This window comes from Carcharhinus amblyrhynchos, chromosome 14 (genome assembly GCF_965287045.1).
Source record: "Carcharhinus amblyrhynchos chromosome 14, sCarAmb.v2.hapA, whole genome shotgun sequence".
Taxonomy (NCBI): domain Eukaryota; kingdom Metazoa; phylum Chordata; class Chondrichthyes; order Carcharhiniformes; family Carcharhinidae; genus Carcharhinus; species Carcharhinus amblyrhynchos.
The window spans coordinates 26,867,461-26,895,170 of NC_137337.1; the positions used below are offsets into that span (position 1 = coordinate 26,867,461).

General features: G+C 42.2%; 1 protein-coding gene across 2 annotated transcripts in view; it reads right to left on the minus strand.

Moving 5' to 3' along the window:
- mdga2a (MAM domain containing glycosylphosphatidylinositol anchor 2a) overlaps window positions 1-27,710 on the minus strand; it is a 769,467-nt gene that overhangs the window by 708,186 nt on the left and 33,571 nt on the right. The window contains exon 1 of one of the 2 annotated variants that reach the window (XM_080202475.1): window positions 2,195-2,277. The exons of the other annotated variant lie outside the window; for it this stretch is intronic. The gene's annotated coding sequence lies outside the window, so the exon portion shown is untranslated. Of the gene's footprint in view, window positions 1-2,194; window positions 2,278-27,710 lie in introns of those variants that run through there. 2 annotated transcript variants of the gene reach the window in all.

A 27,710-nucleotide genomic window follows, 5' to 3' on the forward strand; every position in this document is an offset into this window, starting at 1 on the left:
TTGAAACTACTCCATTGGGCCATTTTAGTGGAGAAAGTACGTTAATTGGTTATCTCTCATGGGCGGCATGGTGGTCACAGTCTGTGTGGAGTTTGCACATTCTCCCCCTGTCAGCGTGGGTTTTCCCTGGGTGCTCTGGTTTCCTTCCATAGAGTCCCTAAAATGCAGAAGGAGGCCATTCGGTCTGTGGAGTCTGTACTGACAACAATCCCATCCCAGATCCTATCCTCACAATCCCACACATTTACCCTGCCAATCCATTAATCTACACATCAACACTAAGGGGCAATTTAGAAGGCCAATCAACCTAACCTGCACATCTTTGGGCTGTAGGAGGAAATCGGAGTATCCGGAAGAAACCCACACAGACACAGACACAGGGTGAAGGTGCAAACTCTGCACAGACAGTGACCCAACTGTGAAGGAGCAGTGCTAACCTCTGTAATAGTCCAAAGATGTGCAGGTTAGATTCATTGGCCATGCCAAATTGACCCTAGTGTCAGGAGGATTCACAGGGTAAATGTGTGGGGTATGGGAATAAGGCTTAAATGGGATTGTGGTCGCTACAGACTCAATGGGCTAAATATCCTCCTTCTGTACTGTAGGGATTCTATAATGCTATTGCGGCACGGGTCGCACTGCAGAAATGAGCAAGATTGAGATGGACAATTGGTCTCCAGGCTTGAAATCCTTTAATATAACAAGGTTCATAAGACCTGAAATAGGTCTATAAAATTGTGAGAGGCATAGACAGGGTGGACAGTCAGGGACTTTTTCCTCAGGGTGGAAGTGTTAATTACAAAGGGGAACAGGTTCAAGATGAAAGGGGGAATGTTTAAGGGGAGATATGCAAGAGAAATCTTTCGCGCAGAGTGTGCCTGGAAAGCGCTGCCAGAGAAAGCAGGCATAATAGCAGCATTTAAGAGGCATTTGGATGGATACATAAATAGGGAGAGGGAATAGAGTGATATGGACCGAGTAAGGGCAGGTTTTTTTTTTAGTTTAGTTAGAATATCATGATCAGCATAGGCTTGGAGGGCCGAAGGGCCTGTTCCTGTGTTGTACTTTTCTTTGCTTTTTTAGTTAGCACTGCTGCCTCGCAGTGCCAGGGACCCGGGTTCGATTCCCAGCTTGGTTCACTGTCTGTGTGCAGTCTGTGTGGGTTTCCTCCGGGTGCTCCAGTTTCCTCCCACAGTCCAAAGATGCGTGGGTTAGGTGGATTGGCCAAGTTAAATTGCCCCTTGATATCAGAGGGACCAGATAGGGCAAATGCATGGGGCTGTGGGGATAGGGCCTGGATGGGATAGTGGTCGGTGCAGACTTGATGGGCCGAACGGCCTCCTTCTGCACTGTAGGAATTCTATTCTATGATAATCTGTGTCACAGATTGGAGGGGAGAAATCTGAATTTTTGTTATATATGCTCCTGATGTATGATTCATGTGTTTGAGTGTGCGACTGTGTAGCTGTGCTCCAAGAAAGGTGAGTAGGCATCCAACCATAAACTGCCTCATCAGATTGTCTGGGGGACTCCAACTGCTCGTCTAATAAAAAAGCTCTCATGTCACATTCTTTGGAGCAGCAGGAAATGCATTAAATGTTTGCTCAAATCAGATAACCGTTTAAAAATGAACCAGGACAGTTTAGTCCCACTGAGCAGGACCACAAAGGTGGTGTTGGAGGAGAGTCCAACTAACTCCAGACGAGAAAGTAAATTAAATTATCTATGTCTACACCATGTTAACCATTCAAAACAGAGGGAAAACTGCAACAAAATCATTACTGATTTGATGACATTCTGAGGGGTGAACCTATTCCCCAACAAGTTATGTAAAATAAATAATTGGCAGCCCACTTAACATCCCACCCAAGTTTCTTTTCTACTCACATCATTAGATTTTAAATATTTTTATAGTTAATCCAATAGGAAAAATAAATGAGTGTTGGGTACTTAAACAGAACACAGAGGCCATCTCTTCCCCCAAGTCTAACTCAACCGCATTTACCTCCTCCACGGAGCACAGTTCATAGGTTGGCTCTCTTTGCTTTCTCCCTCATTTAAACCAGGCACATCTCAAGCCCTCCAGGCTGGTAGACATCCATTAATTTCCCCCCCTCCCCATTGAAACTGGCACCCTTCTTCCTTCCCACAGTCCAAGCTGGCAAGAATTCATGCAAACTGGCATTCTACTCACCTCAGGTAGAGCTGCACTTGTCTCTGCTTCCTGGCATGTGCACTACTTAATCCCATCACCTCATCTGGACAACAGACTCAAAGACCCTTGGAAGGTTGCCTGCCAGGGTAGGGAAGCTCAATTTAACCATACTAATGTCAGAAGCCTCTCACAGTCACTGTGAGCCTCTCACAGTCACTGATCTACTGAAATTTGAATTAAATCCGAGCCAATGTACAAACAGCTTGCACTGAAATATTCAGGATACAGCTGAAGACAGCAAACATACAGCACCTGTTTGACTTCCAACATTCCCCTCGCCCCATCCCCAGTTATCCATATATGAACAGGACAGGTGGCTTGGATTAAAACAATTGATTCTTCACAAGGCATTCAGACTGGCTGGGCTATGACAGTAGTCCTGGTTTCCTTGCCTGTACAGAGCAGATAGGAATAAACCTGAAATTATATCACATCTTTCACTTTTTCATCTGGTTCACAACTAGTGACCTTTGCAGTGCTTGGCCCCCATTAAAATAACAGAGAGATACATGGCAATTTGATATTTTTTCCACGCATTCATGAGCTGTGGACATTGTAAGCAAGGCCAACATTTATTGCCCATCCCTAATTGCCCTGGAGAATGCGATGATCAGCCAATTTCGCTGAAGGCCACGTGGTAAAGTTACTCCTCCCGCAGTGATGTGTTCATATTGGTTTCAATGCAGCTGAGTGACTTGCTGGGCCATTTCAAAGAAACATTGACGTAGGAGCAGGAGGAGGCCATTTGACCCTGCTCCGCCATTCATTATGATCATGTCTGATCGTCCAACTCAGTAGCCTAATCCTGCTTTCTCCCCATTTGATCCCATTCACCCCAAGTGCCATATCCAGTGCCCTCTTGAATACATTCAGTATTTTGGCATCAACCACTTCCTGTGGTAATGAATTTCAGAGGGCAGTTAAGAACTACCCACATTGTGCTGGATCTGGAGTCACGTATAGGCCAGACTGGGAAAGGATGGCAGATTTCCTTTCTGAAGGAAGATTAGTGAAGCAGATAAGGCTTTCCGGCAATCTAGTAGTAACAAAGGCATCGTTACAGATAATAGCTTCTTTTCAAATGACAGATTTTTCTTTTCTAAATTTGTTGAGTTGAAATTCTTCCATGGTGGAATTTGAAATCACGTCTGCAGCTCATGCCCCTATATTGTGGATTCAGTAACTTGGCCATCATGCTACCACGTCTACCAACTCATTGGAATAATGTTGGTATGGGTGTAATGTTGGGCAGGAGATCAAGAAAATCCCTTTGCTCATTTTCAAATGGTGAAATTACATATTTTCTAAATATCAGAGGAGCCCAATGCAGCCTGGATTAAAAATCTCATTCAAAAATTGGCAGCTGCAAAAGGGCAGAAATCCATCGCCATGAATGAAATACAAGTGGGCATGAACTTGAGGATGTATACAATATAATTTTACTTCCTACCCTCTTTCTTGCTCCACCCATTTGAGATAAATGAGATGGAAGTCCTAAGGTAGCTAAAATAACTCAAAATTAACAATTTATCAATATAAGGAGCAGATGATATGTGATCTAGTTTTGAGTCATACTGTCAGGAACTGAAATATTAGTACCGCAGGATGTAATCTCAGGGTAAGGATCTGCCCATTTAAGACAAAGATAAGGAGGAATTTCGTCTCTCAGAGGGTAGTTGATCTGTGGACTTCTTTACCACAGAAGGTTGTGAAGGTTGAGTCGTTAAGTATGTTCAAAGCTGAGAAAGACAGATTTTTAATCGGTAAAGATGTTACAATCCCCATGGGTGTTATAACTGGACAGGAAGATCCCTGGGTGGAACACTGACAGATGAGGAGGAATTTCTTCAGTCAGAGAATGGTGAATCTGTGGAGCTCTTTGATGCAGAAGACTGTGGAGGCCAGGTCATTGAGTGTCTTGAAGACAGAGAGAGATAGATTCTTGATTCATAAGCGGATCAGACGTTATGCGGAAAGGTAAGGGAATGGGGATGAGAAAAGTATCAACCATGATTGCAGACTCAGTGGGCTAAGTGGCCTAATTCTGCTCCTATGTCTTATGGTCTTAGTGGCTCAAAAGAACATAATTTTGCTTATTTATATAAAACATGGAACTGTCAGAGAACTGCTAATTTAACAAGCAAAAAGTACTTATTAAACATAAAGAATTGGATTATGATACAATACTCCTTTATTTATCCCCTTAGCTTCTCAAATCAACACAAATTTTAAAGTTAACATGGATTTCACAATATAACAAATCTGCAATGGTCTCAATAACATAAAGTCCCTTTAAACATACAGGTTGGTTGTATCAAAATACACACTCTGCTTTCGACAACTTAGCACCTGTGGATTTCTCCTCAGAATACCTCCAGGTAACTGAACAGGGGAGTTTCCAAACACCATTCATTGGAGTGTTGCAGAGCTAATTCCCAATTTTACCCTGAAGATGACGCAGGAGAAGAAGTAGGCCATTCAGCCCATCAGGCCTGTTATGCCATTAAATGACATCATGCCTAATCTGAAATGATAATCCTCAGTTCTATTTTCACACCTTGTGTCCATAACACTTGATTTCTTCCTTAGGAAAGCAAAGACCACTTTTAGGGATTTATGTTTGTATCACTTTAGAATCTCAATTCAAAACAATGTTTTCTAACAGCAGTTTGCATTCCAAAATCCAGTCCAGCTTTTCCAAATGACTCTTTTAAACAAAGCCTCTACTCCACTTTTAACAACAAATCCAGGATCCAGGTTTGACAACTCCCCTTTGAGGATTTTTTTGCCTTGACTGCTATCACAATTGCCTTAACTCTCAATATGCAGACTCTATCAGATGTTTAACTTACCTCTGAAGTCTGCTTTCCCACTTTGGCTCTCTTTATTACAGCTGTCTCTTTCGCTCAACACTTTGTCTGCTTCTCCTTTGAATTATTCTGACCAACACCTTGGTCTCTGGTGTCCCAATTCACTGGTTATCTGCACTGTATCTGGTTCCTTGGGAAGCTGTCTCTTTGCAGTTCCCTTGTCCTGTCCAGTCTTTCTTCTGATACAGTTGAGAGATGTTCACTCCTCAATGACCTACCTCCAATTATAAATAAATTCAGCTAAAAACTAAAATTTAAAAGCCTTCCTACCTTAATAAGGCCTCCAGTTACTAACAACATGCACATGCTTCAGCTGAATGATTTACCCTTCAGACCACAACCCTCTATAAGCACAACAGAAGAATGGTTTGAACTGAACCAACCCCCACACATACCAGCACCTTTGTCCAGCATGAACCTAATGTAGGGTTTACCCTTCCTGACACAAAAACATCAAATTGAATGCACATAATGCTATACCTTATTTCTAATGTTTACCAACACCATTAGAAATCTATGACAATGACCTTTTCTTTCCTAAGAAAAGAATCAAGTGTTATTGGGACTGATAGGAAAGTAGACCTGAGGATTATCATTTCCCATCAAGCATGATGCCCCTGAATGGCATAGCAGATCTGAAGGGCCGAATGGCCTACTTTAAGAGTAAATTTGGGGATTGACTCTGCAACAACCCAGTGAACAGCAGCCAACATGGTTGTAGGTGAGAAAGATCCTGTTGAACCCTGATTTCTTTGAGAAAAGTGGCAACCAAAGGCAATTTTGGTGATTTTATAACCTTGTACGTGCAGATTAACAAAATACACTTGAAAAAAGATCAGTATGAGACACTTTTGACCCAAACAGTCCATACTTAAGCCAGAACTGATTATAATTATAGTCACATCTGCAAAGGTAATTCCCAACTGTACAGTAAGTTATGTAGAGTAAACTAATTGAGATTATGTCAAAACTTAGTATGAATAAGAAATTGGCTGAAAGATTTTAAAAAAGCAATATAGTTGAGAAATTATCAAGAATGGTTGGGGTGGAGTCATGGAGGAGGGAGAACAGTATTTGTTGCTATAATGCCCCAGACCTCAGTAATGGAACCACTGCTGTCTCTCACTTTCATTTGGTTATTTGGATTCAGGAACTCAGTGTAAACTGGTGAAACTTTCTTAAGGTACTAAACTAGAAAGGGAACAATGAAACCATTGTTTGAAGTACTGTACTGGGAGTTGAAATTGAAAGAGACTCAACACTCAAGTCCAACCACTGAAAAGCTAGAATCAACAAAGCCAACAGAATGTTGAATGGCATCGCCACAATGACACGATAATGGCCAGAGCAGGCAGCAATCAACCCACGCTATAGTCAAATCACTTTCTGAGGATGGTATCCAGTTCTGCTCAATGAGTAACAAGGAAGACATTGCTATCATAGAATCCCTACAGTGCAGAAGGAGGCCATTCGGCCCATCAAGTCTGTACCGAACACAATCCCACCCAGGCCCTATCCCCATAAGCCCATACATTTACTCTAGCTAGTCCCCCTACCCAGGCCCTATCCCCATAAGCCCATACATTTACTCTAGCTAGTCCCCCTGACACTATGGGGCAATTTAGCATAGCCAATCTCCCTAACCTGCACATCGTTGAACTGTGAGAGAAAATCACAGCGCCTGGAGGAGACCCACGCAGACATGGGAGAGTGAGCAAACTTCACACAGATAATGATCCAAGTCAGGAATCGAACCCGGGTCCCTGGTGCTGTGAGGCAGCAATGCTAACCACTCTGCCACTGTGCCCACCCCTGTATTTGAAGTATTCTTACTGTCAAGGTTTTGAATTTAGGAAGAAAGCTTGGAGAATTTTAGGACCTCACTCAGGCGAAGCTTGTAAAATCCCACCAGAGATCAATGGAGAATTCCATTCTGTGAGTCTCGCCCACCCTGGGATTGGGGTGGAAATTAGTTCCAGCAGTTTACAGCCTAAAGGGGAGGTGGCCTCAGACAGTAACATAGTGTGGGAAAAGTCTAATCCAGAATTCTACTTGAAAATATGCAGTGGGAACAAGAGGAAGGGACACAGTTTAAACCAGTGAAAGGAACTGATAACCAGGAAGTCCACCCTGATGCTGAGAAATTAACTTCTGGCTGGGCAACGGAGGTCTAAAGCATAGAAACGTTTAAAAAAATTGTGTAGATAGACAAAATGTAGGCCTGTTCTGGATGGATGAATTAAAATGAGCTTAATATTTAAATGGGCTTAATACCTCTTGTATGCAAGTAGCTTATGAACTAAAGGACATGTATTAAGTTTGAAATATAAACTTCTGAAAGGAAGAATCCGTCTTGTTTAATGTATGGTTGTATTCCAACAAGTAATGCTCAAATGCAGATAAACAGAGACAAATGCTGGGGTTCATTTTATCTTTTTGGCTGGCTGGTGCAAATTCTTTGTTCTGCATTATTTGTAATTTAAGAAACTTCAACATCACCATCTGCTGGCAAATGTTAATGTAGATATCTATTTATCATGCAAACCATTAAGAGTGGACAAGTTCAACTGGTGTACATCCGTAAGGGTAATGGCAATTTGCCAATACTTTTCAGCAATATTGCCACTGCTTGATGATTTCAAGAAACTTATCAAAGAATATGATCTTTGTGGATGATTTATATAATCAAGTGCATCATTGGTTTAATGGTTTAATTATGTTGGTGGAGTATAGTGATGCACATTGATGACTTTCTTGGCAAAGCACTCTCTAGCTTATAGGGAACATTAGCAATTTTTTTTTAACCTCCGCTTCTCTGGATTCGGAAGCCAAAGGCAAGATCTTCCAGTCTTTCCAAAGGCCACCACCTTTGGTGGGTTCCCCAGCAATAGGAAGGACAAGCTACTCAAAACACTGTAGACTTCAGCAGGACAGGAAGATCCTGCTGGCAGCCAATGGCAAGCTGCCTCCACTGCCAGAGAGCACACTGCGGGAAGTCTGGAAAATCCCATCCCAAGTTACATAACCATCGTACTGCACTGCAATCAACTCCCAAGAGTCAAACTCACATACTCATTGGACACCTATCATCCCAGCTTCAAAATATCACTGCAAGAGTTCCTCCGGGCAGCATCTCTGACTTAACCATCTTTAACAATAACTTTACTTTCATGGGTTTAGGACTGAGGTTGTTTGCTGATAATTTCAGAATATTCAGTTCTATTCAAACTTTTGCAACAGCGAAATAGCTTTTGCCAACCTATAGCAACCTATTGGACTCCATTAAGACTTGGGCTGACAGAGTAACACTTGCAACATAAGTGGCAGTTTAAATAACAGAAAGCTCAGCCATCTTACCCTTGACCTTCAATTGCACCAACATCACCAACTTTCCCAGCAGCTAGCAGAATTGAGAGAACGGTGATCTAAATGATTATGGTACTGGATCAAAAGCTCAGATTAGTAACAGAAATAACGCCTCAGAGGCTGTGTCCCTCCACCAAATTCCCTTTAATTATAAGGAGTGCTTCGGGTACAAAGTCAGAATCAGGATTGTCGGTAGATCTGACACTCCCATATTTATATCCAGGTGAGGTTCCCTAATTGGGCGGGCAATTATGACCTCAATCCGGGACATCTTTTGTTGGGCTTACATGAACACTGCAATGAAGTTACTGTGAAATTCCTCTAGTCGCCACATTTCAATGCACCTAATCAGCACATCTTTTAGACTGTGGGAGGAAATCAGAGCACCCGGAGGAAACCCACGCAGGCATGGGGAGAACGTGCAGACTCAACACAGAGACTGACCCAAGCCAGGGATTGAACTGGGGTCCCTAGCGCTGTGAAGCAGCAGTGACAACCATTATACTACCGTGTTGCAACCTTAATCAGGAAGCTCATACTCCAAGAGGTCCATCTCATGGGCTTCATTGAAGTTATTACAGTAACTTCACACGTCCACCACATTAAATTACTCTGCTGTAAGATCATGTCCTTAACAGGACCACAAAAACAGATTATTCTGGAATGAATTTGTGGGATTGTGCTGTATGCAAATGTCTGCCATGCTTTCCAGAAACTAGCACCAATGAAAATTCTGAGGGTAGTCTAGTGAACAACACTCAACAGGAAACAGGGGGAGATTGTTGAATCAAAGCAATATAACAAGGACTGTCTTCTTGGAAGTTTCAGTTCATAACAACAAAGTCTTCAAAAGCTACATGGATTGCCAGAAATGTTCATGAAGAAATTAATCAAACCAAAGTTTAAAACCTTTGGACCCAACACAAATGGTACTGTGGGTCCAGGGTGTACCTAATTCTGTACCGAATTTTTAAAAAATGATGAACACCAAGTTATTGTGTAACCTTTTCATACAGGCACGGACAGGATTTTTAGGTCAATGGAATTATTGGCAGAGTCAATGGAGAATGCCCTGCTGCTGATATTAGCTACCCCATAGCATCACAGCACCAGTGACCCAGGTTCAACTCCGGCCTCGGGTCACTGTCTGTGCAGAGTCTGCATGTTCTCCCTGTGTCTGCATGGGTTTCCTTTGGGTGCTCCGGTTTCCTCCCTCAATCCAAAGATGTGCGGACTAGGTTGATCGATTGATCATGCTAAATTGACCTTTGTGTCGGGGATTAGGAGGGTAAATATGTGGGGTTACGAGAATAGGGCCTGGGTGGGATTGTAGTCGGTGCAGGCTCAATGGACCAAATGGCCTCCTTTAATGTGCCGAGAAGCGTTAATTAGCTGGAGATGGGACTTTCACTCCTAGTTGAGAGAAAGTATTTTGTCAGAGTTACATAAGAACATATGAATTAAGAGCAGGAGTAGGCAACTTGGTCCCTCGTGCCTGTGCTGCCATTCAGTTAGATCATGGCCAAGCTGATTGTAAGCTCAGTTTAACATTCCTGCTTATCCCCTCGCTCATCAAGAATCCTATCTGGCCTTCTATCTAGCTCTGCTGTAAAAATATTCAAAGATCTGCTTCCACCACCTCTTGAGGAAGAGAACTCCAAAGTCTCACGGCCTTCTGAAAAATCTGATTGGCCGGCAGCTCTCTAGTTCCTGCAGCACCAGACTCTGTAGTGGTTAGAACTGGAACTACAAGCAGTCCCAGACTCCATGAGCAGATAACAACAGGATAGCCTCAAGGTGAGGTGAGGAATGGTGGGGTGGGAGGTGTGGGCTGTTGGGGGAGAGGTCTGGGGAGGGAGCATTCATGGTAAACAGATTAAATCCTGGTCCATGTGTGGTGATGTGAAGAGGCTGCTATAAATCTGTCTCGTCTCGGTGCTAAGATAAATGTTCCTGGAACGTTGTAAAAGGAGTTTATTTTCAATCTAATTATGCCATTCCTGACTTGGGCACACTATTCATACATGCCCTGTGGGAACTTCATTACTTTGGCTGAGTGCCAAATTCTCCACTCTCACTGCTAGTGGCAGCAGGCTGTGAACAGCCAGGGAATCATGGCCGAACATCTCCATCGCTTTACCAGACTTTTCAACACAATCATCCAAATTCCAGTTGGATGCACAACTGGAGCTTCAGATCTTGACTCATGGATTGCTAACATTTAATAACACTGAGTTAGTTTTTCAATGATGATTGCCAGTGTACACCAGGATTACTACATTGGAGGACATGCTCCAACATTATGCTTGAGCTGCTGTTTATTCCATTCCACAGTTCAGAAATCAGCATTAGCATTAACTGTTATTCCTTCATGGTTCCAAAGCCCGCTTCCGACTAACCTTTTATCCCCTATTTCGTGCCTTGATGTTTATTCCTGGGCTTGATTCTGATCCAAATTAGGATAATCTCAAAGAGGAAGCCACTAAAGCAGCCTCAGAAGGTCAGGTTACTTTGCCGTGTTGCTCGCACAGGGACATGCAATCGTCTACTCGCATTGCGGAATTAAAAACAGCCGGCCATCCACAACAAAGTGAACGAATGATCACAGGAGTGAAACCGATCTAATTTGTGCAGCTCTACGCATCTCATTGTAGCACCGCAGTACCTTAAGAGCAGGCAGTAGGTTTAATTCAACAAACATTTATCAAGCACTACCTGCAGATGTCACTTTGAATTACTTCAGGTAATTTAAGATTCCTGGTACAATCCTCAGTTAACACGTTAAGACAGCTGCCCAGTTACTGAAAACTGCAGGTGTGTAATAAATCTTTTTAACAGTTAAGCAAGACTGATAACCCACCTGTAATAGTTTGCCAATTTACTGCACAATCTGTTCATAATGTAAAGAATGCAGTTTAAGTCACATAGGCGCAGCAAATTACCATACATACAGCCTTGACATGAGTGATTGTATGCATCGAGGTTGGCAGTCTTGATTTGATTTGATTTATTATTGCCACATGTGTTAGTGTACAGGAAAAGTATTGTTTCTTGTGCACTATTATAGACAAAGCATACCGTTCCAAGAGAAGGAGAGGGTGCAGAATGTAGCGTCACAGTCATAGCTAGGGTGTCGAGAAAGATCAACTTAGTGTGAGGTAGGTCCATTCAAAGGTGTGATGGCAGCAGGGAAAAAGCTGCTTTTGAGTCAGTTGGTGCATGAAATCAGAATCAGACTTTTACACCATTTTCCAATGGAAGAAGGTGGAAGACAGCATGTGTGCTCGGGATCCTTGATTATGCTGGCTACTTTTCTGAGGCAGCTCGAAGTGTGGATGGAGTCAAAGGTTAATGTAATTTTTACTTTAAGGTCCAGAAGCAGAAGATTGAAATATCATCTCCCATTGTTTAGACCATCAGTCCGGATTTCATGGCGGCTGACTTGTACATCTCAGTGCAAAAGGTCGACCGGTCTACAACCAAGCTACAAAGACGAGATTCAGTAACATGGGAACCAGCCCATAGAAACCAGGTTACTGGGATCCAATCAGGAAGACCAATTCAGGAGTTGCAAAACTGGTCTCCAAGATCAAAGAACCAGATGTTTATAGATGGGATGTTTCCTTCATTTGTCAAGGTTAAAGGTGGGATGTGGGTGTAATGACTTCAGTCCCGAGCCGCTAGCTCTATTTAAATTATATTTAAATGGTGATTTGTATTATTCATGCGGTTCCCCGCTGATTTCGGAGCGGATGTGACGCTGCCAGAAATCCAACGCTGGGAGGTGCTATCTTCGTGGGACACCTAGCGCGGGTCTCGCGCATCAGGTGCTGTTTAAATCTCCTGGCCTGCTGTGCTAATTTAGTAGCGCAGCAGGATGGAAGAATCACCCCCTTTACATTTTAACATTCTTACATCAAACGAAATTTGGTAGCTTTAAGCTAATAGGTTCGTGTGAATGCAAAAATAAATTCCCAAAAAGCTGCAGTCAGAGCACTATTTTGGCGCTGGACAGAGTTGACGCATCTTTGCTTCACTGCAAACTGCACTAAACCTGACTTAGACTTGAGAGTAATAAGAACATAAGAACTAGGAGCAAGAGTAGGCCATCTGACCCCTTAAGCCTGCTCCGCCATTCAATAAGATCATGGCTGATCTTTTCGTGGACTCAGCTCCACGTATCCGCCCGCTCATCATAACCCTTAATTCCTTTACTGATCAAAAATGTATCTATCTTTCCCTAAAAACATTCAATGAGGTGGCCTCAGCTGCTTCACAGGATAGGGAATTCCACAGATTCACAACCTGTGGGTGAAGAAGTTTCTCTTCAACTCATCCCTCAGTCTGCTCTCCTTATTTTGAGGCTATGCCCCCGAGTTCTAGTTTCACTCGCCAGTGGAGATAACCTCCCTGTTTCTATCTCATCTATTCCCTTCATAATTTTCTATGTTTCTATCCCCCTCATTCTTCTAAATTCCAATGGGTATAGTCCCAGCCTAAAGTTTATTTAAAGTTTTTTTTATTAGTCACAAGTAAGGCTTACATTAACACTACAATGAGGTTACTGTGAAATTCCCTTAGTTGCCACACTCCGGCACCTGTTCAGGTCAATGCACCTAACCAGCACGTCTTTCACATTGTGGGAGAAAACCAGAGCACCCAGAGGAAACCCACATAGACGCAGGAAAAATGTGCAAACTCCACACAGATATTGACCCAAGCAGGGAATCGAACCCAGTCCCTGGCGCTGTGAAGCAGCAGTGCTAACCATCGTGCTGCTGTGCCACCCTACTCAGTCTCTCCTCGTAAGCTAACCTTCTCAATTGAGGAATCAACCTAGTGAATCTCCTCTACACCCCCTTTAGTGCCTGTACATCTCTCAAGTAAGGAGACCAAAACAGTACACAGTACTCCAGGTGTGCCCTCACCAGCACCTTATACATCTGCAACATAACCTCCCTCCTGATTTTAACCTCCATCCCCCTAGCAATGAAGAACAAAACTCCATTTGCCTTCTTAATTATCTGCTGCACCTGCAAACCAACTTTTCGTGATTCATGCACAAGGACACCCAAGTCCCTCTTCACAGCAGCATGCTGCAAATATTTTACCATTTAAGTAATAGTCCATTTTGCTGTTCTTCCTGCCAAAATGGATGTCCTCACATTTACCAACATTGTACTCCATCTGCTTGACCCCTGCCCACTCCTTAAACTATCTGTGTGCCTTTGCAAACTTTCAGTGCCATCTGCACACATTGCTCTACCAGTCATCCTCTTGTCATCCTATGTTCTATGTTCTATTCTATGTTCTTTCAAAAACCTTGAATACTTTCCATTTCAAGTAAATATGACTGAGTGGGGATCAAATATCAGAGCTACCACAAGATGTGTGAGGTATTTGGATAGAATGCTGTGATGTTACTGTGCTATTGATATTGTTTCTCTTATTGTAGAATGTTTTAAGTCTCAGTTTTTTTCTATAGGGGGTTAGTATCTCTTGTAGGAATACAGCTCAGATGCTGAGAAAGTAGGATAATTACTCATTGTAGCCATGTAGTGTTTATTTATCGGAAGGTTAATGCACTCTTGTTTATAAATAAAGAGGACTCCTGGGGTCTTTATTTGATCAAAAAATGGAATGTGAATTTAGGTAAACAGAGTTATATGATACTAGGTTAATGGGAGGAGTTAGCCTTGTAGCAGAGAAACAGTTCCTCTTTCATTTTTACAGTTGATCGCTGGAGCTGTTTAAAGATAGAAGTGTCTCTCTCTACAAAGTCTCTTGGCAAAGTCTCTCTGCAGCTTCAGGACTTTCTATACTAATTTAAAGCAAGTATGCCTGGGTTTGCTAACAACTGTTGCTAACTCGGAACTGAAATAGTGATAAGTTAGAAATTAAGAGCAGTTTCTTTTCGTGTTTAAAGGTTATTCAATGGTTAAGAGTTAAACTGTTTCATTTTGTTAGAGGTATTCTTAAACTGTGTTATGAATAAAATTTGTTTTCATCGAATTATAGAATCTATGGCACAGAAACAGACCCTTCGACCCAAACTGGTCCATGCCGACCAAAATGTCCATCTAAGCTAACCCCATTTATCTGCATTTGGCCCACTTCCCTCAAAATCTTTCTTATCCATGTATCTGTCCAAATGCCTTTTAAATGTTGTCAATGTCCCTGCCTCAACCACTTCCTCCAGCAGCTCATTCCACATTCCTCAGGTTCCCCTTAATTCTTTTCCCTCTTAACTTAAACCTATGCCCCCTAGCTCTTGATTCCCTAACCCTGGAAAAAGACTAAGTGCATTCACCTTATCCATACCTCTCACAATCTTATGCACCTCTACAAGATCACTCCTCAGTCTCCTACGTTCCAAACAAAAAAGTCCTAGCCTGTCCAATTTCTCCCTATAACTCAGTCCCTTGTGTCCTGGCAACATCATTGTAAATCTCTTCTGCATTTTCTCCAGTTTAGTAACATCTTTCTTGTAGCAAGGTGAGCAAAACTGAATGTAATACTCCAGATGTGGTTCCACCAACGTCCAGTACAATGGCAACATAACATCCCAACTTCTATACTCAATGCCCTGACTGATGAAGGCCCGCATGTCAAAAGCCTTTTTCATTGCCCTATCTACCTGTGACTCCACATTTAAAGAACTGTGCACCTGATCTCCAAGATCCCTCTGTCCATTATACTTCCTAAGTTCTTACCATTCACCGTGAGAGTCCTACCTTGACTTGACTTTCCAAACTGCAACACCTCACACTTAACTGCGTTAAACTCCATTTGTCATTTCTTGACCCATTTTCCCAGCTGATCAAGAACCTGCTGCAATTTTTGATAACCTTCCACACTGTCTACAATAACACCTGTTTTAGTGTCATCTGCAAACTCACTGACCATGGTTTGTACATTCTCATCCAAATTGCTGATATAGATAAGAAACAGCAGTGGGCCCAGCACTGACCCCTGAGACACACCACTACTCAAAGGCCTCCAGTATGATAAGCATCCTTCCACCATTAACTTCTGCTTCCTACCATTAAACCAATTGTATATCCAATTTGCCAGCTCTCCGTGGATTCCATGTGATCTAAAGGATCACATGACTCTGTTTTCCAAAGCAGCCTGCCATGTGGAACTTTATCAAAGCCCTGACTGAAGTCCATATAGACTGTCTACTGCCCTGCCCTCATCAACCTTCCTGGTCACTTCATCAGAGAACTGTAACAAATTTGTGAGGCATGATCTCCCATGCACAAAGTTTTGACTAAAAAAGTCCCTAATTTGTCAATGGAGTTACTCCTGGATCTTTCTTTTCCTCAAATTTATACCAAAATAGAAAAATCGGTTCATATTATGAAATCAAAATCATATCTATTCCCTTCACAGTTTATATGTTTCAATAAGATCTCCCCTCAATCTTTTGAATTCCAATGAACATAGTCCCAGTCTACTCAGCCTCCCCTCATAAGCCAACCCTCTCAACTCCAGAATCAACCGAGTGAATCTCCTCTGCACCCCCTCCAGTGCCAGTATATCCTTTCTCAAGTAAGGGGAACAAAACTGCACACAGTACACCAGGTGTGGCCTCACCGCCACCTTATACAGCTGCAACATAACCTCCCTGTTTTTAAACTCCATCCCTCTAACAATGAAGGACAAAATTCCATTTGGTTTCATAGTATACTTATATTAATATATAATTGAATACAGGATTTGGGATGTCTTGTTGAAGTTATACAAGACATTGGTAAACCTACATTTGGAATACTGTGTGCAATTCTGGTCACCCTATTATAGAAAGGATATTATTAAACTGGAAAGCGTGCAGAAAAGATTTACTAGGATGCTACTGGGACTTGACGGATTGAGTTATAAAGAGAGGCTGAATAGACTGAGCTTTTTCTCTGAAGCGTAGGAGGTGAGGGGTGACCTTATAGAGGTCTATAAAATAATGAAGGGCATAGACAAGGTCAATATCTTTTCCCAAAGATAGGAGAGTCTAAAACTAGAGGGCGTAGGTTTAGGGTGAGAGGTGGAGAGATACAAAAGTGTCCAGAGGGGCAATTTTTTCACACAGAGGGTGGTGAGTGCCTCGAACAAGCTGCCAGAGGTAGTAGTAGAGGCGGGTACAATTTTATCTTTTGAAAAGTATTTAGATAGTTACATGGGTACAATGGGTATAGAGGGATATGGGCCAAATGCGGGCAATTGGGATTAGCTTAGGGGTATTAAAAAAAAGGGCAGCATGGACAAGTTGGGCCGAAGAGCCTGTTTCCATGCTGTAAACCTCTATGACTCTATAATACACCTTGGTGTTCAGGTCTGGGATCCTAACAATGCGTAGATCCCGAGACCCTGTTACAAGAAAGTCTCCAGGCAATTACTTTGTAAACATTACCCATGTATTTTCATTTTGGGGTGGGAAGGGAATTATTTCAGATAGGAGAATTGGAATAGAAAGTTAACTGGACGGAATTACAAGACAAGCTGCCAACTTGCTCTGGCTTGGTTTCTGCTTTCACTCAGAATATGTTCACTCCTCAAGCACTCCGATAAAGGGCATTTGGAAATCAAAATGATGGTGATGAGGTAACCAAGTTAATTTGGGAAATTTAGCGACTGATTCTGCCAAGTTATTACTTCTAGTTTGTTCCCAGCCCTGACTTCACAACAAGATTCAAAACATAATTTTTATTGTATTCATTTACCCACTGCAACCAGATTTTCACAGTGCCAATCAATCACTAGGCAATTTCAGTACAGTCTGTCTAATTTATTTCTATTTAATAGATTTCTAGGAAATACAGAAAGAGATTTTACAGCCATTCGCTTTCCTCGTGAGCCCACAACTTAAATTGGGAAGGCTTTACTACATCACTTGGATGGTAAAACACGCTTTGCTACAACGGTTTTGGCACATGTCAGCTGCAGCGAGCAAAATAATTCTTTGAATCTGAATGGTTGCCATGGGACAATTTTCAATGGATACAAGATCATTCATGACAGCCTGGGTTTAAACATGACTGGAGCAAGGACATATACTGGCGGAGCTGAAGTTGTGAGACTGAAGTCCCACGTGCACTTCCGCAATCCACCAAATGCGGCTATCTGTTTATGTCAGTGTTCTTCGGTAATCTGACAAGAGAATTATGTTACAAATAAAGTGACCTTTAGCATCGCAAAAGATTATGATTGTGGCCTGAAGGCATAACAAGATTAACCGATCTCCCAGATATACAGGAAAACAAGCAGTTAGAATAGATATGTCAAAATTACATACAAGGGACAAGGTAGCAAAGTAAAACTCGTCTTTTACATATCTTGAGATGGATGTGTGTGGTGCCTCAACAACACACATTATATAATTATTGTGTAAGGAAGCATGACAAAGTGCTTCATTATAGCTTAATCAGACAACACTGAATGCCAAGCCTGAACAGATGAGTATGAAGTGGCCAAAAGCTCAGTGGAAGGAAGCAGATTTCAAAGAGGGGCGTGTGGCGAGATTCAGGGTCTTAGATCTTTGCTCGGCCAGACAGCACAGCTGACAATGGTGAGGTGAAGAATAAGCAAGCAACCAGAGTTGGGAGAATAGAGGGCACTGAGTTCAGGGGTGGCCAATTTTGGGGTTTGTAAAGGCTACAGAGATCAGGAGGGACAAGGCCATGGGCGAGACTGGGTAAGATTGGCAATGCAATCTTATTACACACTGTCAGTTTTTTTGATAGCTGTGCTTTTGCAGCAGTTGGGGGGTGGAGGGGGGGGGCGCGTGGTGGTTGCGGAGTTTAAGCCCATTCATTAGTCCGGGATCACAGTATTCAGATACCATGGCCAGGGTGTCCTAGGAGACTCCGTCCCAACACCCCCCCTCCATCCCACGGATATCAGGCCACCCCATCATTGGCAGCATGTTCAGATTAGGTGGATTGGCCATGCTAAATTGTCCCTCAGTGTCCAAAGATGTCCAGGTTAAATGCATCAGCCATGTATGGGGTTATGGGAATGGGGCAGGGAAGAGGACCTGGCTAAGGTGGTCTGTCAAAGAGTCGGTGCAGACTCAAGGGGCTGAATGGCCTCTTCTGCACTGTAGGGATTCTATGATTCTAAGTAGGGATGAACAATGATGGACAATTGCCAGCAATGCTAACATCGCATGAATGGATAAATTAGAAATAAGGTAAAGGGAAATGCAGCATCCAGGCAAAGACAGGGGAAGCAAAGGGAGAGGCCTGACTTGGAATACAAGAGGAAAAGGGAAAGAAGCTGTCGAATGGATGACTACTTCTTTGCATTAATGCAAAGCTAATTCTAAAAGACCAATGCAAAATTAGCTCCAGTTTCACAATGATTTCATGTTTATTGTGTACTAATCAATAGGAAATTCATATTTATGAAGGACTGTAAGCCACACAGAACAATATAAGAAATAACAATCATAGCAGCCCATTTGGCCGTTTGATTTTGCTCCGTTATTCACAAGATCAGGGGTGATTTGTAATCTTAACTCCAGTTTCCTGCATTAGCCCCCTCCCTTAATTTCCTTTGTACCAAAAAATCTACCAACCTCAGTTTTGAATGTACTCAGTAATTGTGTAGCCATAGCTCTCTGGAGTAGAATGAGAACATGATAAAATATTCATGGATTACAAAAACTTAAGGAGTGCTAAACTGTTTTTTTTGTACAGATAGAAAATGGTTTGCCAAATTCACATTCAAATAAACATTTAAAACAAGCTTATGAAATTGCAGAGTTAAGATTCTGACCCCACATTTGCTTAATTACAAAGAATGTCTGCTTAGAATTCTACTGCCTGCCTCTACCTAATACTCAATCATCTATCACCAAAACTCTAAACCATACCCTGCTGCTCTCAGAAGTCAACTGTTCTAATGCTCTCCTAGGTGCCCAAGTACTTTATAAACTTCAGTTCATCCAAGACGCCACTACTTATATCTGACAACGCTTTGTCCTCCTAGTCTCAATCTCATCCTTGCTTAAATATTTCCAATGGCTTGTCCCACCCTTATCTAACCACAGCTCAACAGTTCCCCTCCTTCAAAATTCTCCAATCCCTTGACTCTAATCCTTGATGCATTCTTCTCCCCCTTCACATGACCATGGGTAGCGAACGCACCTGAACTTATTCTCAAAGTTGGCACTATTTCTGCTATTCACACTCAGTTGATCTTTGTCTACACCCTGGCTATGACTGTAACACATTCTGTACTCTCTCTGTCTCTATGTACGGTATGCTTTGTATGCATAGCGCACAAGAAACAATACTTTTCACTGTATGTTAATACACGTGACAATAATAAATCAACTCAAATCCAATCAAAACAAACCTTCGAAGAAAGAGAAATTAAATAGTTTTTTGATTCTGCTGAAATCTCATTCTATAGCTCAGCAACTATTCTTTGGATTAAATTGCTGCAAAGCAGGTTGGGAGTTTATCTACCTTGATACTCCGTAGAAATGCAAGTTGTTGCTTCAAGGGACAATTTCTGAAGTCATCTAGCTCATCATCAGCTATTATCTCAGCTAGTCATTGAATCAAAACATTTCGAACCAACAAAATCTTTCACATGGTTGTTAAAATACTTTTATCCAAACACATGTGTATGGCAGTGTTGTCTCTTTCTTATAACATCTATACAAACACACATGGATCAATGTCACAGCTGTCCCTTCTCAACCTGAATTTAACAGAAGCATTGTTTCATTGATAACAAAGATTTGTGTCAATGAGAATGATTTGAACCATTGAACCATTTGCCTGAGAGCAGTTGAGAGTCAACCACATTGCTGTGGCTTTGGAGTCATATGTAAGCCAGAGCAGGTAAAGATGGCAGATTTCCTTCCCTAAAGACATTAGTGAACCAGATGGGATTTTCCGACAATCAACAATGGTTTCACGGTCAGTAGATTCTCAATTCCAGATATTTTTTATTGAATTCAAATTCCGCCATCTGATGAGGTGGGATTCAAACACGGATCCCCAGAAATTTTGCTGAGTTTCTGGATGAATAGTCTAGCGATCATACCACTAGGTCATCACCTTATCTAGGTGGCAGGTTACCAGCATTGCACTGAAAAATTTAACCCTTGGAGTCAATTCCATGTTGATCCCAAGAAATACAGTTGATTTGGTTCACCGTTTTTGATCCAGTAATCAAAAATATTCTAATTATTTTGGTCATTTAAAGCAACCATTATTCATATTGCAAAACTACTGAAACAGCTTTGAGTTCTTTTGTAATACTTACTTGTTGTAAAACATTTTGATAACCCTACAAGGTCACAGCGACAGTTGTCTAGTCCTTTTAATAAAAACATGGTGGAGATTACTCAACCACCAAACTACATTCATTCACATAAATCAAGTGTTATCAGTGCACGTTCAAAGTTTCTCTGATCATTCACACATCAATCTTTCTGCTTGCAAGTGTTTGCTCACAAGTGGGCAGACCAAAGCTACAGTGCCTCTTCTAAGCTTGACTGAGATTAGCATTTTTTTCTTCATGGAGTCAAACATTAGTTTATAAATTAACGAATTGATCTGCAATGTGCAAAATATCACTGCACCCATGCTGTTATCAATATACCACGGGGCAAGAGTTCATGGTTGTCCCGAGGCAGGTGTCAAACTTTGAGACATTTCGCTCCTGCATTTCAAGTCTAACAAGAGGTCATGGAGGTTTGAGCTTGAAAAAAATCTCATCATTCCCCTGGAACTAAGAGATGCGCGGTCTCTGCCATTACCTTGGAAAGCCCTCTGTGTTCACATCCCTTGCACTGATTACAGAGTATATTCCTTGTCGTAACATTCGCAATCACCAGGCTTATTTAGTACACCCAGCTAATTTTTCAATGGCGTTCACAATCACGGTGGCGCACTGGTTAGCACTGCTGCCTCACAGCACCAGGGACCCTGGTTTGATTCCCGGCTTGTCTGTTTGGAGTCGGCACATTGTTCCCGTGTCTGTGTGGGTTTCCTCCGGGTGCTCCAGTTTGCTCCCACAGTCCGAAAGACATGCTGGCTAGGTGCATTGGCCATGCTAAATTCTCCCTCAGTGTACCCAAACAGGCACTGGAGTCTGGCGACTAGGAAATTTTCACATTAACTTCATTGCAGTGTTAATGTAAGCCTATTAATAAATAAACTTAAAAAATCATTAAATTTAATATTCATGGCTTCCAGGTTCACTTTCTTAAGATCCACACAGAACTCATAGTTTCTATAGTTTTATAATTAGAAGCAGCCTCGTCTCCTTGTTTAAATTTTACTCAACAAACATGTGTTGAAACCTTTTGGTTATCACATCCCATGCTGTGCTATCAAGCTTTCTGCTCCTAATGGGCCCATTATACTGGTCCTGAGATTTTGCATTCCGAGAATCTGAAAGTGCTTGAAAAACGTATTGTTTGAACTCACCACAGTGCACTGCAGGCTATTATAGCGCTACAGCAGAATATTTAATACCAACACATGCTGCTCTTAATGTGCCATATTCCTCCTCTGCTGCGCTTACATTTTATATGTGCCACAAGTTACTTTCTGCCTTGGTTAGATGATTCCAGAAAACAGATTTTCTCCACTGCTGCAATTCACACTGCAATTGATTCATCAATTTATTCATATCCATAAACACATCTGAAAAAGTTGATGTATCGGGGAGCGATCTGACCGCCTGTTGACACCACGCTCCCGCTGCAGTGAAGGTGGAGATTACAGGTCAAATTTCCATTCACTGCAGCGGATGGGAAAATCCCGCAGGCGGGAATGGTGGGAAAATTCTGACCAGGGTAACCTAATTCTTTCAAAGTTCAATTTCTCCCAATATCCTTGTGTGTCTAGTTACTTCCAAGTTTCAATCATAGGTTCTCCAAACAGTTTGTTAGACTACAGATAGATGGAGATTGCTCGCACACGTGAAAGGTTCAAAAACAAGAGGGCGCAGATTTAGGGTAATTCCTAAAAGAAGCATAAGAACATAAGAAATAGGAGCAGGAGTAGGCCATTTAGCCCTTCGAGCCTGCTCCACCATTCAATAAGATCATGGCTGATCTGAAGTGGATCAGTTCCACTTTCCCGCTTTCTCCCCATAACCCTTAATTCCCTTGTCTGTCAAAAACCTATCTACCCGCGACTTAAATATATTTAGCGAGGTAGCCTCCACCACTTTAACGGGCAGAGAATTCCAGAGATTCACCACCCTTTGAGTGAAGAAGTTCCTCTTCAACTCCGATCTAAATTGCCCCCCCCCCCCTTATCTTGAGGCTGTGCCCTCTGGTCCTGCTGTCCTTTCTAAGCGGGAAGAATCTCTCTACCTCGACCCTATCCATCCCTTTCATTATCTTATACGTCTCTACAAGATCCCCCCTCATCCTTCTAAACTCCAACAAGCAGATGTGGAAACGTTTCTTTGCAGATCGAGTGACTAGGGTTTGCAATGCATCGATCTGGCCTCTTTTAAGGTCAAACCAAATATACAAACTCAAGTTAAATCAGGACAAAGTAAAAACATAGAAACCCTACAGTACTGACAGAGGCTATTCGGCCCATCGAGTCTGCACTGACCACAATCCCATCCAGGCCCTACCCCCATATCCCTACATATTTTATCCACTAATCCCTCTAACACCTACACATCTCTGGACACTAAGGGCAATTTAAGCATGGCCAATCAATCTAACCCGCACATCTTTGGATTGTGGGAGGAGACCGGAGCACCCGGAGGAAACCCATGTAGACACGGGGAGAATGTGCAAACTCCACACAGACAGTGACCCAAGCCAGGAATCGAACCCAGATGCCTGGAGCTGTGAAGCAGCAGTGCTAATCACTGTGCTCTCATGCCACCCTCAAAAAGGAAGGGGAACAGCCTGAACTAAAGCTAGGTACAAAGGAAATTTAAAAACATCAAATTAAAACGTGATTATTAGGGTCAACAATGCACCCTGCGGTGCCCAACGATGCACCGATTTGGAGGCAGGTTCAATTGTGGCATTCAGAAGGGAATCAGACCATTAACTGAAAAGGAAGAATGTGCAGGATTACGGGGAAAAGGTGGGGGAATGGGACTCGCTGAGTTGCTCAGAGAGCCAGTGCAGGCACGTTGGGCTGAATGAGCTCTTTGTGCGCCGTAACAATTGTGTGATTCCGTGACTTGAAATTCAGCAGGAAAATATCTTGAGATTGGTACCGGCCTCCTGAGAGTTTTGAACTATGTCCTGGAGCGCACAAGAGTACAGATTGGCTTCGGTCATTACACTTTGCAGACCTCCAGCCAATTCACCAATGAATTGTTCAACATCACTGAGCAAGCAAAAAACTTCACCTGGGACTGAAGCTCACTTGATTCAAAATGCCCCATTCAAGTTTGTACTTCAAACAGCTGGAGAAATATCCCCAGCCAAAAAAATCAGCTGCTCAGAAACAGAATACCTGCTCACTAACACGTTGCTGTTTGTAGCAATTTGCAGTGCGCATATTAGCTGCTGTGTTTCCATCACAACACTTTAAAGGTATTTCATTGGCTGTAAAGACATCCCGTGGTCATGAAAGGCGCTGCTATATAAATGCAAGTCTAGTTTTCGGGTCAGTTGTGTGGAAAACCAAACTCAAGCTAGCCCGTGAAACATCGGACTCTGCTTCTAAAGAACGTCAAGCTGCTCTAAGGCGGGAATTTTCCCATCCCATCCGCCACGGGAATCGGCACAGATTGGAATGGACCATGCAAAAGTCCACTGACCTCGGATGGAAATTTCCAGTTTTGTGGCCGGAAAATCCCACCCTATATTTCATTATACATGCAATGATATTCAAGCTATTTTAGTTTCACTGTTGGCCGCTATCTAAGCCTTGTATTTTTGCCCTTCATTCTGCAGCACTCCGCCAGGTTCAATATACACAGGTACATTAGTGATGGCACCTGATCATGTCACAGTCCAATACAGGGCCTAGTTTAATTAATTCATCTGTGTGCGGTCAATAGAATTACAAAGTATTTCCAAACAAATCTGATGAACCTAAATCCAGATCAGTTTCTGTCCTTCACCTCACCCCCTCATTCCTCCCATCAATCCCCTCAATTCTCCAAACGAGGATCTCATTCTTTATATCCAAGAATAGGCGCTGTTATTAATACTAGTCAATGACTTTTGCACCTGGGAGAGACGGAGATAAAAGTGGTGAAAAACATGAAACATAGTCTTTTTTATGAGTGATTTCCATGTACTTAGATTACACCACAGTGACCCAGTGGTTAGCACTGCTGCCTCACATCACAAGGACCGGATTCAATTCTGGCCCTGTGTGGAGTCTACACATTCTCCCTGTGTCTGCATGGGTTTCCTCCAGGCTCTCTGCTTTCCTCTCACAATCCAAAAATGTGCAGGTTAGCTTGGTTAGCCACGATTAATTAACTCTTAGTGTCCCAAGATGTGTAAATTAGGGGGGATTAAGGAGGTAAATATGTGGGGTTGGGGGAGGGGGGCCTGGGTAAGATGCTGGGTTGGAGGGTCAGTGCAGGCAAGATGGGCTGAATAGCCTCCTGAATGTAGAGATGCTATGGTACATTATAAATGTACATATTTTATTCATTGTTACTTTATTTGACATGCATTCTAACATTGTACAAATAAGTAGTATTCTGAAATATACATTCAAACACATGCATGTGTATATAAAAATATACGTTGATAAATTATATGTGTATATACACACACACACACACACACACACACCTATTTATCACATGCAGATTCCTACCTTTAGAAAGAGGATGATTCACACCGTCATTATGTTTTGCTAAAATACACATCTAAGACAGAAAACCAAGGAACCAATGAATGAAGATTTGTATGCAAACTTACTATTCTAATTTCCTGAAGATGTACTATATTAGGAAGCAAAAAATCCTCAAGGCGGCTATTTCCAATAACATATTTATAGCCTTGTTTACGGGAAAGAATTTTTTCTATCCTATCCCTTCTAATCCCTATCAACGTTGCAACACGTATCCTTCTTAGTACCTTGCCCATGCGGTCACTTCCACAGACAGCAGACTCTACACAGGGCATCAAAGGCAGGCCTGTTCCTGCCAAACATGTGGAGGTTTAAGCATGCAAGCACTGAGCAACAGTCATGAGTGGAATACTGATCGATGTTATTCCCCCTCTTTCTCCAAGGATGCTGAAGCTAACTGTAGTACTCTGAGTATTAGCTGTGTGGCAGCTGAAGCTATTAATATCACCATCTGATGTTCCTGGCAGTGAATGCCACAACTGCACCTGGACATAGAAGCAGCATTGCCATGGTTGTAGGACCACAAGGCAACACTGCCATCCTTCTGCAAAAGAATTGTTTTCAAGCATCACAATTTATATTCCGTGTAATGAGAATAATTACGAGGCCGTAATCTAAACTACGGGGACCGGGAATGTAGCAACACACAGAATGAACCACAGGTTTTTGATAACCATTGCAATACTGCTTTTCCTTGTCACTTCCTGCCACCTGATATTTGTTGTAATTTGCTTCATGATAAAACATTTTTTTTTGAATGCAATCAGAAGTTGCTAATTATGCATTGCCTGCTGAAAATGTGTCAAGAAATGTAAAACGTAACAACTGCGACATTTAAAGGTTCCTGAAACGATGAGCATTTTTTTCTGGGCCAGGCAGTTTTACACGGGACATAAAAGATAAAAGCAATTCGGACACGTGCTACACTATAATCCGTTTCAGAGCTCTGCGCTCTCAGTTTAAAAATGTAACTTATTTTGGTCTATCTCATCCTGAGCCAATTTCTCCCTTCTGGCTCAGCGAGCTCATTCTCCATCCTCCCAGAACCTTGCCCAATCCAAGTTGTACTGCCCCAAAGGTCACCCAAAAAAAATCCATTTGTTGCAAGTACGCCTGGGCTCCTAGATTCTTGGGAACTACACCCAGCATGAGAATTTCACAGTAACTACATTGCAGTGTTAATGTAAACCTACTTGCGCCACTAATAAACAAAGTGTACATTAGTAGGAAAATTGCAGAGTGTAGGGGGAAGCACCAGTAGGACGGAGCAGTATTCCAATATTAGGGGGCTCTCCTAATATAAATAAATTAAGGATTGTTTGTGTGGCACGTTGCCAACTATCTTAGTTACTCAACAGTCAACTAAACATTGTTGCTCACTGTTCTATGTTTATTTATTTGATTACAAATTTTATATTCTAGGATCAACAAGTATGGGTACAGCGCATTCCATACAATATCAACTTGGTTATTTGCATTTTGCACAAGCATTAGAGATTTATCAACAGCAAAGACAGCTTAGGATGCATTTTTTATTCCTTATTGAAGGTACCTATTCATGTCAGAGGACAGTATTTTGGTTATCAGAGGCTCCCCAAGAGTCCCTAGTTGGATGGAATTGGACCTATGTTGCCAATAGGACCACCCTTCATGAATGATCATAAACAATTTGGCCCCAGGGTGAGGGGAAAGGGGCCATCAGAAACTCTATCACATATCCCCATTTGTGCATTTCTCACCAAAGGACAATGAGGAATGGGATTCTGTAGTGATTAAACCTTTAAGGATAAATGAACAGAGTAAGGATTACATGATTCTTATAAGGAGAGGTTGGAAAAACTTGGTTTGTTCTCACTGGAACGACGGAGGTTGAGGGGTGACCTGATTGAAGTCTCCAAGATTATGAGGGGCATGAACAGAGTGGATAGTCAGAAGCTTTTTTCCAGGGTGGAAGAGTCAATTACTAGGACGCATAGGTTTAAGGTGTGAGGGACAAGGTTTAAAGGAGATGTACTAGGCAAGTTTTTACAAAGAGGCTGGTGGGCGCCTGGAACTCGCTACCGAGGGAAACAGTGGAAGCAGATACAATAGTGACTTTTAAGGGGCATCTGGACAAATACATGAATAGGATGGGAATAGAGGGATATGGTTGCCAGAAGGGTGGGGGGATTTTAGTTCACATGGCAGCATGGTTAATGCAGGTTTGGAGGGCCGAAGGGCCTGTCCCTGTGCTGTAATTTTCTTTGTTCTTTTTTGTTTTATAATGTGAGGAAATACTTAGAGAATAGGATGGGCTTCTGTACCCAGAATCATCTCGGGAGCTGATTGAAGCCACGAGGTTACAAGCCTCTAAATAGTTTTAACCTTTAAATAAATGAATTGAGTTTTTCCGAAAGTGATTAATAAGCATTCTTATATTTAGCAAAATGGATAAAAAGA